The following is a 15,429-nucleotide window of genomic DNA, read 5'->3' on the forward strand; positions in this document are numbered from 1 at the left end:
GTAAGAAGACATTCAAGAAGAATAAAAAGGATGAGGGATGCTTTACTTGTGGTTCGCTTGAACATTGGGGCAACAAGTGCCCAAACAAGTATAAGAAGCAAGGGCAGGACTCCAAGTCTGTCAATATGATTGTGAGCAACAATGAGAGTGGTGCATCCGGGTACGGTAATTTATTTGCTGTATTTTCAGTTTGGCTGTCCACCGATTGGTGGGTCGACATAGGTGCAGGTGTTCATGTGTGTGTTGACATTTCATTGTTTTCTTCTTACCAGGCCACGGGTCACGGGTCCATACTGATGGGGAATGGCGCGAGTGCTTCTGTTCTTGGTGTTGGCATGGTCGATCTGAAGTTTACTTCGGGAAGGATCGTGCAGCTGAAGAACGTGCAGCATGTCCCCGCCATCAAGAAGAACCTCGTTAGTGGCTCCCTTCTATGTAGGGAAGGGTTTAAGTTGGTATTCGAGTCTAATAAATTAGTTGTTACGAAATATGGGCTATTTGTTGGAAAGGGTTATGAATGCGGAGGCATGTTCCGCCTTTCTCTTGCAGATCTATGTAATAAAGTCGTGAACAATATTCATTTGAGTGTTAATGAATCTGAAGTCTGGCATTCACGTCTTTGTCACATTAGTTTCGGTGTTATGACGCGGCTAGCAAAATCGAATTTAATCCCGAGTTTCACTTTAGCCAAAGGTTCTAAGTGCCATTCATGTGTGCAATCTAAGCAACCTCGCAAGCCTCACAAGGCAGCAGAGGAGAGACACTTGGCGCCACTGGAACTCATACATTCTGATCTTTGTGAGATGAATGGTGTGTTGACTAAAGGTGGAAAGAAATATTTCATGACTTTGATAGATGATTCCACTAGATATTGCTATGTGTATCTGTTAAATACTAAAGATGAGGCTCTACACTACTTCAAAATCTATAAGGCAGAAGTTGAGAATCAACTTGAAAAGAAAATTAAACGAGTCCGGTCAGATCGTGGTGGAGAGTACTTCTCGAAAGAGTTTGATGCCTTTTGTGCGGAACACGGCATTATTCACGAGAGGACGCCTCCCTACTCACCCCAGTCAAACGGGGTTGCCGAGCGGAAAAATCATACTCTAACTGATTTGGTTAACGCCATGTTAGATACGTCGGGTTTATCTAAGGCATGGTGGGGTGAGGCTATAATGACATCCTGTCATGTCCTGAATAAAGTTCCAACAAAGGATAACGAGATCACTCCTTACGAGAAGTGGACCAAGAGAAGGACAACACTCTCGTACTTACGTACCTGGGGATGCTTGGCGAAAGTTAATGTGCCGATCCCCAAAAAGCGTAAGCTTGGACCAAAGACCGTGGACTCTGTTAATTTGGGCTATGCTATGAATAGTGTTGGCTATAGATTTCTAGTAGTGAAATCTGAGGTACCTGACATGAAGGTCGGTACAATTATGGAATCTAAAGGTGCTACATTCTTTGAGGACATTTTCCCCATGAGTGATGTACAAAGCACTTCTAGACAGGAATCTGAGGAGACTCCTGAACCTGCCATTCCGATGGAATATTATAATCAAACACATGATGAAAATCCTGAGGAGGATAATGAGGAATCCCTTGGTAGGGGCAAGAGACAAAGGACTGTAAAGACCTTTGGTGATGATTTCTTCATATACCTCGTGGAGGATAATCCCACTTCTATTTCAGAAGCGTATGCATCTCCAGAAGCTGACTACTGGAAGGATGCGGTCCATAGCGAGATGGATTCCATCATGGCTAACGGGGCTTGGGAGCTTACCGAACGTCCTTATGGTTGCAAACCATTGGGATGCAAGTGGGTGTTCAAGAAGAAGCTTAGGCCCGACGGTACGACAGAAAAGTACAAGGCTAGGCTTGTGTCCAAGGGCTACGCCTAGAAAGAAGAAGAAGATTTCTTCGACACCTATTCACCTGTGGCCAGACTGACCACCATTCGAGTATTACTCTCGTTGGCGGCCTCACATGGTCTTCTCATTCATCAGATGGATGTTAAGACGGCTTTCCTGAACGGAGAGCTAAAGGAGGAAATCTATATGCAACAGCCTGATGGCTTTGTGATGGATGGTCCGGAAGGAAAGGTGTGTAAGTTGGTGAAATCTTTGTATGGCCTGAGACAAGCGCCTAAGCAATGGCATGACAAGTTTAATGAAACGTTGACATCTGTTGGCTTTGTTGTTAATGAGGCCGACAAATGTGTATACTATCGCTATGGTGGGGGCGAAGGAGTTATACTGTGTTTGTATGTTGATGACATACTGATATTTGGGACTAATCTCAAGTTGATCGAGGAAGTTAAGTCTTTCCTATCTCAGAACTTTGAGATGAAGGACCTTGGAGTGGCTGACGTTATCTTGAACATCAAGCTATTGAGAGATGATGAAGGTGGGATTACACTTCTGCAATCCCATTATGTTGAGAAGGTGTTGAGTCATTTTGGATATTCGGACTGCAAACCATCTCAAACACCATATGATCCTAGTGTGCTGATTCGAAAGTTTAAAGGCACAGCTATAGATCAATTGAGATACTCTCAAATTGTTGGTTCACTCCAGTATCTAGCGAGCGCAACGAGGCCTGACATTGCATTTGCTATTAGCAAACTGAGCCAGTTTGTTTCCAAACCAGGCGATGTACATTGGCGTGCTCTTGAGAGAGTTATGTGCTATCTGAAAGGTACTATGAACTATGGACTTCACTATACCGGATACCCGTCGGTACTTGAAGGGTATAGTGATGCGAATTGGATCTCTGATGCTGATGAGATGAAGGCCACAACTGGGTATATGTTTACTCTTGGAGGTGGTGCTGTTTTCTGGAAGTCTTGCAAGCAAACGATTTTAACAAGATCGACAATGAAAGCAGAATTAACAGCATTAGACACATCGGGTGGCGAAGCAGAATGGCTTCGAGATCTGTTGATGGGCTTGCCAGTGGTTGAGAAGCCGGTTTCGGCCGTCCTTATGAACCGTGACAATCAAACAGTATTGTCAAGGTGAAGAGTTCAAAGGACAACATGAAGTCCAACAAACACATAAGAATGAGATTGAAAGCTGTCAGAAAATTGAGGAACTCCAGAGTGATAGCATTGGATTATATTCAAACAGCTAAGAATCTGGCAGATCCCTTTACTAAGGGGCTATCACGTGTAGTGATAGATAGCGCATCAAGGGAGATGGGTATGAGACCCACATGAGTTGCCTTGGTAGTAACCCAACCTATGTGATCGGAGATCCCGTGAAGTAGGACCTAGGAAAACAAGCCAGTGGTGAACTGAGGAGAGTAACTTTAATTACCCACTCCGTTGGAGATGCAATACTCTCGGAAACTGTATGGAAGGATGACTACTGTCTTAATGTGTTCCAAGGCTTATATGCATAAGCAAGATGCTATCCTACAGAGCGATCTTTGGAGGAACACACCTATATGAGCCCGACTGCTAGTCACAGTCTATGAGATTGGGGTGATCTCTAGCAAGCTCATGAACAGGCCAGGAGTGTGACTAATATGCTCCACCCGAGGGGTCGGCCTTCGGCAGCCTCGTATCAGTGAGACTTGTGGTGAAACTTCTTGACGCCAAATTGACAATTCAAGGCATAGTCCATTGTTTAGTTGTGAAGGAGTGCAACTACTTGGTCTAGGTGGAGCTCAACCTTAATCGGTCTTCACTGAGATGCTGGTATATCAAAACAGCGTTTGAAACAAAGGACAAAGTGGGCCCCTGAGATCTGGTGGGGGATTGTTGAAATATGAGATGGGCCTAGAGCCCATATGACAATTTCAGATTTGATCTATAAGGGCCCATGTAGGTGGCATGACAAGGTGGTGGGAAGTTTAGTCCCACCCCGGAAGTGGAAGGAGAGTTGGAGTGGTTTATAAGGGATCCTCTCCATCATGCTATTGGAGCTTGAGAAGAGACGAGGCCCTCGCGCACTCCTCCTCCTCCTCTCGCCTCGCCACGCCACGACACGACGCGCCGCGGGTTGCGGTTTGCGGGATTGAGCCGAGCCGAGCTCACTCCTATGCGCTTCTTTTTGCCGGTCAGGAACGGAGAGTCTTTGACAGGTAGGGCCACGATCTGAGACGTCGGATCGTGGGCTACCGACTTGGACGTGGATTCAGCCCACGTCTCTCCACGCGCGACACATATATATGTGGGACGCTGCCAACCCTAGCCGCCACGAAACAGAATGCATCTCCGCCTCCACGCCCACGTCGTTCCTCTGCTGCTGTTGCCGCCGGCGACTCCGTCCTGTTCACCGCGTACACTATTGACGGGAGAGCAGGCCTCCGAAACCCCGCTTCTCCGGATCCTGTACGGGAGAGGGGCGATTAGGTTTTTGGGTAGCGATTACGCGACTACTCGCTTCTGTTCATCTACGTCCGCATCACCTTCGTCATCACGATGTCGACCGACGCCGACCGTGCCGCCGCTGAGAAGGTCGAGGCCGACAAGAAGGCCGCCGAGGATGCCGCGGCTGCTGCCGCCGCCACCACCGCCGCGTGGCCGATTGGAGGGTATACATCGTTTATCCTTCTCGTGTTTCTTTCTGTTGTAACAGTACTAGCGATGTGCGTAGATGTTTCTACTATATGCGTAGTACATGCTCTGTTAGATCGTAATCAGTGTGTTATCAATGCTGTTCATGTCATGCTCATGATTTATTCATGGATTAATTTAATCAAAAAACTGCCTATTTTCTTATCACATACCCCGATGCATGACACCCTGACATAGAACACACTCTCTCGCCATTTGTGATGGATATGGCCTTGGGGTGCATGATTTTCAGTTCAACGCCCACATCCTGATTACAATTGCTCGCGACTACATATGTACCGGCATGTGTTTATGCACGTGCATGAAATGCTATCTTCACCCAGAACTGCATACATACATATCGACATGTGTTTATGCACATATAGGTCACGTGTATGAAAAGCTCTCTTCACCAAAAACTACAAAAGTTCTTGTCCGAGCAGGAGTACCCAACGTTGACACGGTGAGTGTTTTTTTATTGCTTATGTGAAAGGATGTTTGTTAATGTGACAGGAGCTGCTACTGACTCCAACTGTCCTTTTTTTTTTGCGGGGACACTCCAACTGTCCTCGTGCCACCAGACTACACTGACCAGATCTGATTGGAGTATTATATACACATAATTTTTGTTTTATTTTTTGCAGAGACACCATATGCATTCTACTCTTTCTTACCGTTTGTACTGACTCCAATTGGTGGTTAAATTACCTATTTGTGTGTTCCTGTGCTTCACAGTCAGTATTTTTTGGCATTGTTGTGTTTGTAATGACCAAGCCAGCTTGTTGATCATGAAATCTGAGAAAACTAGCAAAGTGTGTGTGCGCGTTACAACGGATCCAGGATAGACTGATACAGTGATACATATTCATGAACATAAAAAGAAAAAACCACCATCACTACTGATGTGGTTTGTTTCACCAAAAAGTTATTCCTTTCATCTATTTGGATGAAGTTGGGAAGGGATAGGGCTGGTCCGCGAGACCTTATAAAATAATATATTAGATAGTCTGAAGCCATTATCTTAGCAACAACTGTCACTACTCATTTCCATTTGATGAAGGGGTGCCGATAGTCCGAGCCTAATATCAAACAGACATCGCTCCAAAGCCTAACATCTAAAGCCGGAGGTCCCAACCGAGTCATATACTGGGTTTGGGGTACAAACCGGTCCGACGCAGTCTCATGTGCTGTCGCCGCCGTCTTCCACCAATCCATCTTCAGAGCAGAAACTAACGCACTGACCTTGCAAGGCCTCTCTGTTATCGACACCACCATGACACCAGACAACGTCCTTCTCCTGCGCAAGTCCATCTTCGTGCATCGGAGATCGAGTCTACACCGCGTCACACCGCCGAGATTCGCCGCCATCAATGAGTAAGATGAAGCACCGCTCCACCAAAGAAGCCGTCCACTGGCCCCTCGAGCCCGTGTACACCTCCAAAAATGCCGCCCTCAAAGGAAAAAACGACGCCAGATTGAGCGCCCTGTCATCCGATCTACTGATGTAGGGTTTCCCCCGGAGATAGTGGACAGAGGTCTGGAGCATCTCCACGACGATGCCTTCAAGAAGTTAACGACACAAAAAAAGTGCCGCCATCACCATTCTTGGCAACAAGCCGAGAACAAGGTTTTCACCCGGATCCGCTCGACGAACCTCCATCTCGACATGAAGGAGGGCAGTTCTTTTTGGCGATTCTCCCAGAATTGCCCCCCTTCTCAGTTTTTTCCAGAATCGCCACTTCATTTTTTTTACAATCCTATCTAATTAAGGTCTAATTAGCTAGGATTGTAAAAAACATATGAAGTAGTGATTCTGGGAGAAGCTAGGGAGGGAAGCGATTCTGATAGAATCGTCCAAAAGAACTGGCCCGAATTGGGAACTCCAGGAGCGCTCATCTTTGGTTATGCTGAGAAATGAAAATGAAAAACAGTGGAGATCTCGCCTTGCCTCCTGCGTCGGCCCAGGCGACCGCGCTGTGCTCTCCCTGCGCCCCGCCGCTCCGGTGGCCGCAGCCACCAGCCCCATGGCAGCTGAGTCGCCCGCGTCCCCCGGCTCTCCTGCCCCTCCTGCGTCGGTTACCCCCCAAGACCGCCAGGTTTCCCCACCCCGCCCCCGCCCCCTACCAGATCCAGATTCGCAAGCCCCCTTCTGACGCGCGCCGGCCGGCGCCGTCAGGGTCGTCCTTTGTCCCGGAAACCCCGCTGCGCTCCTTCAACTCGCGGGAAGCCTCCACCAGCCGCATTCAAGACGGCAACTGCGCTCCAGCTGGGGTTGAGACGACCGCTGCTCTGCGCGGCATTGAGGGGCGCGACACCCCATCCTTCGCCGATGCCGTGCGCGGGGCTATGAGCTCTGCTCCCGCCGAAAGCCGGCAATTTGTATCTGGGCAGGCTCCTGCCGCTGCGTCCGCTCTTAATGTTCGTTGGGGTGTGCCTGCGGCCGGGACTGGCCGTACACCGGATCCACGGCTCAACGTGCGTTGGGAGGAGGTCAAACCCCCATACTGGTGGAGGAAATCCACCCCTCCCACCCACCGGCATTCAAGACGGAACCTACGTCCAGCTGCCAGCAGCCGGGCTGCAGGCCCGCATTCAAGGCAATGGAGGGAGCGGCGTCGCTGCTTCCGGTGCAATACTAGAGGCCACATCGCCATCGACTGCAGGGACCCCATCCAGTGCAACCTCTGCTCCCGCAACGGGTACAAAGCAAGGAATTGTGAGCTGCGCTTTGCCCCTCCCGCTCCGCCCCGTCCGGCTACTGCGGCTCCACCTCCACCTGCAGCGGCACCTGCATCCCCTACTGCGCCTCCTCCGCCACCTGCGGTCCAAGCGCCGGCTCAGCTTCCCCCGGTGTCGTCGGCAAGCATGCCTCGCATGGGGGATCCGGAGACGCGGCTGGCTGAAGGCGTGGTGATCATGGCCACCACCCCAGCCCTCGAGCAGCAGGCCGGCTTCCTGATGAGCAATGCGGCCTTGGTGTGGCTCGGTGGTCGTCGCCCGCGTGTTTCTGCCGCTGCTATCGCGGATGCCATCCACACCCACACCCGAATCAGCAAGGAGTTCTTCGACATCATCCCTCACTACCCAGAAGACTTCTTCGTCACCTTCCGTCACCAGCACCACCGTGACACCGTCACCGCAGCTCCAGGCAAGTTCGTCGTCGGCGAGCTGGACATCCGGGTCTCCAACTGGTCGCCCCGCACGCACGCCGACGCCGTCGAGCTGCGCCACCACGTCCACCTCTGCTTGGAGAACGTGCCCCTCAATGCCTGGAACGAGGAGGTCGTTGCGAAGCTGCTTGAGGGTGCAGCGGTGCCTCACTACTTCGACACTGCCACAACTCAGAAGGCAGACGCGTCCTCCCTCAACCTTTGGGCCTGGACGGCGAATCCTTCTTCCATCCCAAAGGTCATGTGGCTCACCATCATCGGCGGCTGCGCGTCCGGCGACAACATCGTCGTCTCCAGCTCGGGCCCCCTCCCTGGCTTCAGCGCCGTCGCTAGCAGCTCCTCGGCGACGCAGCAAGGACGGAAGGGGCTCACCTACAGGGTCATCATCCACCTCGACATTCATGAAGACTTCACTCAAGGCGCGTCAACGTCACGTTTTCAGCACATATTTGACTGACAATATGGTGTGGTGGATGGCGAGGCTGCTGTCCGCGATCGGGGTCAGCCCGTGGTCGAGGCCGGATGCAATGACGACAACGACAGGCGACGCCACGACGATGATGACGAGAGGCGTCGCCGCGACAGAGGTGGCGGCGACGACAGGCACGGCCGCGATTCCGAGCGGCAAAGATCCTGGGGCGACCGCTTTTTCCGCAGTCGCTCGCGTGCGGGCGGTGAGCGCGGGGAGCGCCGTGATGACCGTCGCCAGGAGGACCGGCGTGATCGCCGGCGCGAGGGGCAAGCCATGGTGGCAGATGGGGGTGTCATGCCCACGGGAGACCATGCTGAGCGCACTCCTCTCGCCCAGCTACGTCGAGACCGGACTGGCGCCTTGGTGTGGCGCCGTATCCTGCAGCCGCTGGGAGATATGGCACCGCCTGATCGCGCTGCGCCATCTAGGGGTCGCAGCCTGCTCCGTTCGCGGTCTCCGGGCTTGGTTAGGAGGCGCTCACGAGACAGCCTGACGCCGCCGGGCTCGCCTAGCTCGGTCCTTCCGGCGGCTTCCAACTCCAAGGATAGGCACGTGGTTTCGGTGGGCGCTCTTAGCACGCACCTGCAAGAGGCGCTGCTCATCTGCTCCCCAGCTCGGCTGGTTCCGCCCCTGTGGTTGCTTTCGCTCCCTCCTGGTCTCCAGAGCTCCCCAGCATCACCACTGATCTCCGGGGGAACACCGATTTGCTCCCCACATGCCGAGAACGAGGGTCAGTCTCAACCTGATGGTTTGCAGCACCTTTTTCAGCCGCTGCAGGGAGGCCTCCTGGAGGCACCTGCTCCTTCGCCGCGCAGGATGTTGGCAAATCGTCGCAAAACCCTGGCTGGCGTCTCCATCGGCTACACCTTACGTCGCTCAAGTGTGCGTCTTCGGGCCGCTGGGAGGGCACGCGCGGCTCCGGTGGAAGCTGCTGCCCAGAAGATTGTTTGCCGTGGCCTAGGCATAGTTCAAGATGGGGAAGACATCACGGAAGCTGCAATCTCCGCCCTCGAGCTCAAGTTCAAGGACCAGTTATCCGATGAGGTGATAGGCGCCCTGCGTCAGATTTTCCAGCTTGATGATGCCTCTGCCGTGGCGGCCGAGGAAGCCCTTCTTGCCCGTGGAGGATCTGCAGCGCTGGACATTGATGAGGAGCAGCTGGTGACCAATGCCTGGAGGCCCAGCTTGTAGTTATGCACCTGGGCTTCCCCTGGTTGCCATGCTAGTTCCATCCTACAATGAGGGCTTCCCTACGTGGAGCATGTATCATAGTTTATCTTGTATTTCTGTGTGTTGTGCCCCTGATGGGCGTCTGCACTTACTTCCTGTGTTTGTGCTACTCTGCCATTCCAACCTTGATGCTCATCTGGTTCTATCATGTTAGCACAACCAATCAATTTTCTGCCGTGGAATGTCCGTGGTCTGAACTGCCCTGACCGATGCTCTACAGTTCATGAAACAATTGCAGCTACATCATGTCATATTGTATGCCTTCAGGAGACTAAGCTTGACCTGGTTGATCAGTTCCTTGCGGCCTTCCCGGGGGGTCATCACTTGTGCAGCTTTGCCCAGAGACCGGCAACAGGCACCAGAGGCGGCATTACTCATGTTGTGGGACGACAATGTTGTAGGGGTCTCCAGTCGCTTCTGAATTTTGCCTCTCCGCTGATATAAAAATACACGCCAACGACATCTCCTTCAAGCTGACATCCGTGTATGGGCCAACCTCCTCCTCCAGGAAGAATGATTTCTTCGCCGAGTTGATCGCCCTAAAGCCGCCGCCAGGCACTAAGTGGTTGGCGCTTGGTGATTTCAACCAAATTTGTAAGGCCCGGGATAAGAACAAGTGTAATGTGAACTCTAGTCGTATCAACCGTTTTCGGACAGCGCTCAACTCGTGTGAGCTTAGGGAGATCCACATGCAGAATAGGCGCTTCACATGGAGTAATGAGCGTCAAAACCCGACGCTTTGCAAGTTAGACTCCTTCTTCTGTAACGATGAGTGGGATCTGTGTTTTGGCAACCATGTACTACACGCCCTGTCCTCGTCGCTTTCTGACCATTGCCCGTTGCTCCTTGCTGATGACCATGGCCCGCGGCGACCACGCATTTTCAGATTCGAAAACTTTTGGACATCCATTCCCGGGTTCCAGGAGGTGGTCAAGAGAGCTTGGCAGATTGATGTGGGACACTCTGACCCCTACCAGGTCTTGTTCAATAAGCTACAGAGGACGGGTTCCCGTTTGTCGGTCTGGAGCAGATCCCTTTTCTCCAAAGCCAAAATCCACCTACATGCTGCCCTCTTGATTATTCTCAAATTGGATGTAGCGCAAGAATCCAGGCTGCTCTCCGCCGGGGAGCAAGACCTCCGTGCCAGACTCAAGAGGAGGGTGATCAGTTTGTCGGTGCTTGAGCACTCTCGGAAAAAGCAATGTGCACGTATCACCAGCCTGAAGGAGGGCGATGCCAATACGAAATTTTTTCACCTGCGGGTGAATGCTAGGAGGCGTAAAAATCACATTCTGCGACTCAAGCACAACAACGGGTGGGCAACCGAGCATGAGCGCAAGGAGGAGATTATCTTTGATCACTTCTCCAATGCCCTTGGGCGGGGCGCCCGGAGAGAAAAAGACCTCAACTGGGACAACCTAAACTTTCCGGAGCTGGAGCTACAGGAGCTTGGTGCCCTGCCCCATTCACTGAGATGAGGTCAAATCGCCATTAACGGAATGCCGAGCGACAAGGCTCCCGGACCAGATGGTTTCACTAGAGCTTTTTTCAAAAGTTGTTGGGAGATCATCAAGGGGGATGTGATGCACGTAATTCACTCCTTTGGGAATTTGCAAACCTCCAACTTGCAGTGGCTAAATTCAGCAAATGTGGTTCTTCTCCGAAAGAAGGAGGGGGCGGAGGGCATCGCCGACTACAGACCGATTAGTTTGATTCATGCCATCGCGAAGATTATAGCCAAGATGCTTGCAATGAGGCTCAGCCCGCACATGAATAGACTCGTTTCCAACGCCCAGAGCGCTTTCATAAAAAAGAGGAGTATTCATGATAACTTCATGTATGTGCGGAATATGGCTCGCCGTCTCAACCGAGGCAAAACACCATCCTTGTTGTTCAAGCTAGATATCCGGAAAGCCTTTGATTCCGTGCGCTGGGACTACATTCTTGATCTTCTACAATGACGGGGTTTTCCAAGCATTTTCCGGGATTGGATCGCTGCACTTCTTCGTACCTCCTCTTCCAGAGTCTTGCTGAACGGGGTGCCGGGACAACCGATAAAGCACGGCCAGGGCCTACGGCAGGGTGACCCGGTATCCCCGCTACTATTTGTCCTCGCTATTGACCCGCTTCAGCAATTGCTAGATCTGGCCACGACTAAAGGGCTACTGCACAAGATTAGGGGTCGTGGCTCCTCCTTTCGTACCTCCCTTTACGCCGATGATGCGGCTGTTTTTGTTAAGCCAATAAAAGACGATGTAACCAACCTTGCCACCATTCTGCATTGCTTTGGAGAGGTCACCGGTCTCTGCACTAATCTTCAGAAAAGCTCAGTCGTCCCTATCCGCTGTCAGAACTATGATCTTGACAACATCCTCCAGGGGCTCCCGGCGGCGCGGGCTTCCTTCCCCCTGAAGTACTTGGGCCTTCCTCTCTCAGTTCGGAGGCTCAAGCGTGTGGACTTCCAATATCTCGAAGATAAAGTGGCTACCAAGCTTATTCCTTGGGAGGGAAGATATATTGCTGCTCCGGGTCGTGGGGTCTTGGTCATGTCGGTCATGACCTCCTTGGTGGTCTACACTGCCACGGCCCTCGTCATCCCTCCTGGCATTTTAAGCAACATCACCAGGCTGGAGTGTGCCTTCTTCTGGTCGGGGTCTAGCAAAACGACCGGGGCCAAATGTAAAGTCAACTGGAAAAGCGTCTGTAGGCCTAAGGAGTGTGGCGGCCTTGGTGTGCTCAATCTTGCGAATTTTTGCCAAGCACTCAGACTCCGCTGGTTGTGGCTCGAGTGGACGGACCCTTCTCGCTTGTGGGTTGGGCTTGGAAATCCATGCGACAAGGACGACAAAGCTTTTTTCTACGCCTCCACTACTATCACGATTGGGGATGGGGCGCGCGCCCTTTTTTGGGAGTCCCCATGGCTCAATGGGAGGAAACCAAAAGATATTGCCCCGCTTATTTTTGACGCCTCCAAGAGGAAAACCTGGAAGGTCAGGGAGGCATTATCACAGAATGTCTGGATCACCAAGATCAATATGACGACAATATTCACACTCGAGCACATTCGGCAATTCCTGGATCTTTGGATCCTCCTTCGCGGAGTGCAGCTACAAGTGGGCGTGGAGGATACCATTTTGTGGAAACACACGGCCTGTAGGAGCTACTCGGCATCTTCGGCTTATAACATGCACTACTTGACAATCACCCCTTCTGCCAGGTACAAGGTGGTCTGGACAGCCTGGGCACCCCCGAAAGTAAAATTTCTTGCATGGCTTGCCATCCAAGACAGGTTATGGACATCCATTCGCTTGGCCAAGCGAGGGTGGCCAAACAGTGGCCCGTGCACCTTCTGTAGGCGTGAGCAAGAAACCGTTGAGCACATTTTCTTTCAATGTAGATACACCTTGAGAGTTTGGGAGATGGTCAGAGCTTGGCTTCAACTCATTGATTTGGATACTTCAGGTTGGGCGGCTTACAGGAGCATCCATGAGTGGTGGTGTGAATCGGCTTCCGCCCACAGTGCTCACAAAAGAGTGATGCCGTCTATCTTCATGCTCGTTTCGAAAGCAATTTGGGATGAGAGGAACGCACGGGTTTTTCGAGGCCGCTCCGCTCCAACGTTTACCACCCTCCAAGCAATCAAGCACGAGGCGACGCTATGGGTCCTGGCAGGGGCAAAACATTTGGGTCCTCTAATGCCGGGAGAGTAACGGCTTGTATTTTCTTTTCGGCCTTTGGCCGGTGCGTGAAAACCTTGTTAAACCTCCTTCTTATTTAATGAATGGGGCAAATCTTTTGCCTCCGTTTCAAAAAAAATATGAAAAACATCTGATCCCAGCGAGCTGTGTGTGTTACAAGAGCATCGTAGCTGGACATGGACAATCCAACCCGTATAAATCAAAATTTGTCCACTGTATCCAACTACATCATATTTAATACCACAAATCCATGCAAAGTATGCAAAATAAAAGCATCTACAACTAGACACCTCAAACCCTTCACAAACATCCGGACGGCCCGCCCTGTCACGGTCCGATCACGATTTTTGACCCAGACGGCCCCTCAAACGGGCCTCAAACGCCCGGGTTGACCGACACCCCTCATATTCAGCGCAATTATGAGGCGGATGGGCGCCTGGTCGCGCCCGGACACGCCCGCCACGTCGGTCTGATGGCGGGGACCCACGCGAAAATGAAACCCGGCGGTCCGACGGACATCACGTCCGTCGCTGCGGTGTGAACGTCGCATGACGCCGCTCTGGCTCGCCGCCCAAGACCAAATCCGGCTATTTGAGCCGGCCGACGTCCCGGAACCCTAACCCATCCACCTTCCCCCTCTTCGTACCGTCAGTCCGAGCCCATCCACCTCCTCCCTCTCCCGCTCCGGCGCTCTGCTCACGCTCCGGCGCTCCGCTATGGTCCAAAGGAAGATCACCTACTACGCAATGCTCATGCCAGAGCGCCAATACGAAATCCAGCAAGAGATCCGGGCGAGACAGGCTGCGCACGCCGCTCGTATCACTGCCGGGCTACCTCCGGACTCGCCGGAGCCGGAGGAGGAGGAGCAGTCGTGGGAAGAGGAGGGATAGGAATAGGCTCCAATGGAGGTGGAGGCGGAGGCGGAGGAGACAGAGCAGGAGCTACCGGGCTTCAACATGGAGCAGGCAGAGGCGGAGTTCGCCGTCGCCCAATCGGAGGAGATGGCGGAGCAGCAGGCCATCCCGGAGTCCATCCAGGATGAGGCCTATGTGGAGGCCAACCGGGCGTTCCTCCGACAGGAGCAGGCGGCATCCGACGCGCTCTTCGTCGAACTCGACACGGAGATAGAGGCGGAGGAGGCCGAAGTGGAGAAGCCGGAGCTACAGCTGCCGTCCATGTAGTCGGAACCGGGCACGGAGATCGTCAACATCTCCGACGACGAGTAGCTAGGTGATCAACGTAGTACATAGGTTTATTTAGTTTGCATGTCTTTGTATGGATTTAAGAATCTAGTATGAGATGTGTGCATGCAATGCTTGAAATTTGAGGCGTGCCTGGGCGCGTCCGCGGGCGTTTGAGGAGCCATATTTGACATATCCGGCTATAGTTGCTCTAAAATCTATGTACTGCATAGATAGCCTAAGCTACTCTACACTACTCGTTGTCGGAGATGTCAGCTGAAGGAAATATGCCCTAGAGACAGTAATAAAGTTGTTATTTATATTTCCTTATATCATGATAAATGTTTATTATTCATGCTAGAATTATATAAACCAGAAACTTAGTACATGTGTGAATACATAGACAAACAGAGTGTCACTAGTTTGCCTCTACTTGACTAGCTCGTTGAATCAATGATGGTTATGTTTCCTAACCATAGACATGAGTTGTCATTTGATTAACGGGATCACATCATTAGAGAATGATGTGATTGACTTGACTCATCCGTTAGCTTAGCACGATGATCATTTAGTTTGTTGCTATTGCTTTCTCCATAACTATACATGTTCCTATGACTATGAGATGATGCAACTCCCGAATACCGGAGGAACACTTTGTGTGCTACCAAACATAACAACATAACTGGGTGATTATAAAGGTTCTCTACAGGTGTCTTCGATGGTATTTGTTGAATTGGCATGGATCAAGATTGGGATTTGTCACTCCGATTGTCGGAGAGGTATCTCTGGGCCCTCTCGCTAATGTACATCACAATAAGCCTTGCAAGCAATGTAGCTAATGAGTTAGTTACGGGATGTAGCATTACGGAACGAGTAAAGAGACTTGCCGGTAACGAGATTGAACTAGGTATTGAGATACCAACGATCGAATCTCGGGCAAGTAACATACCGATGAAAAAGGGAACAGCGTATACTGTTATGCGGTTTGACCGATAAAGATCTTCGTAGAATATGTAGGAGCCAATATGAGCATCCAGGTTCTGCTATTGGTTATTGACCGGAGACATGTCTCGGTCATGTCTACATAGTTCTTGAACCCGTAGGGTCCGCACGCTTA

General features: G+C 51.6%; 1 pseudogene; it reads left to right on the forward strand.

Moving 5' to 3' along the window:
- The first annotated feature begins 14,033 nt into the window (after window positions 1-14,033).
- On the forward strand, window positions 14,034-14,357 carry LOC147971722 (uncharacterized; annotated as a pseudogene).
- Window positions 14,358-15,429: the final 1,072 nt, after the last annotated feature.

This window comes from Triticum urartu, chromosome 5A, assembly GCF_056163025.1.
Source record: "Triticum urartu cultivar PI428250 chromosome 5A, HENAU_Tu73, whole genome shotgun sequence".
Lineage (NCBI taxonomy): Eukaryota > Viridiplantae > Streptophyta > Magnoliopsida > Poales > Poaceae > Triticum > Triticum urartu.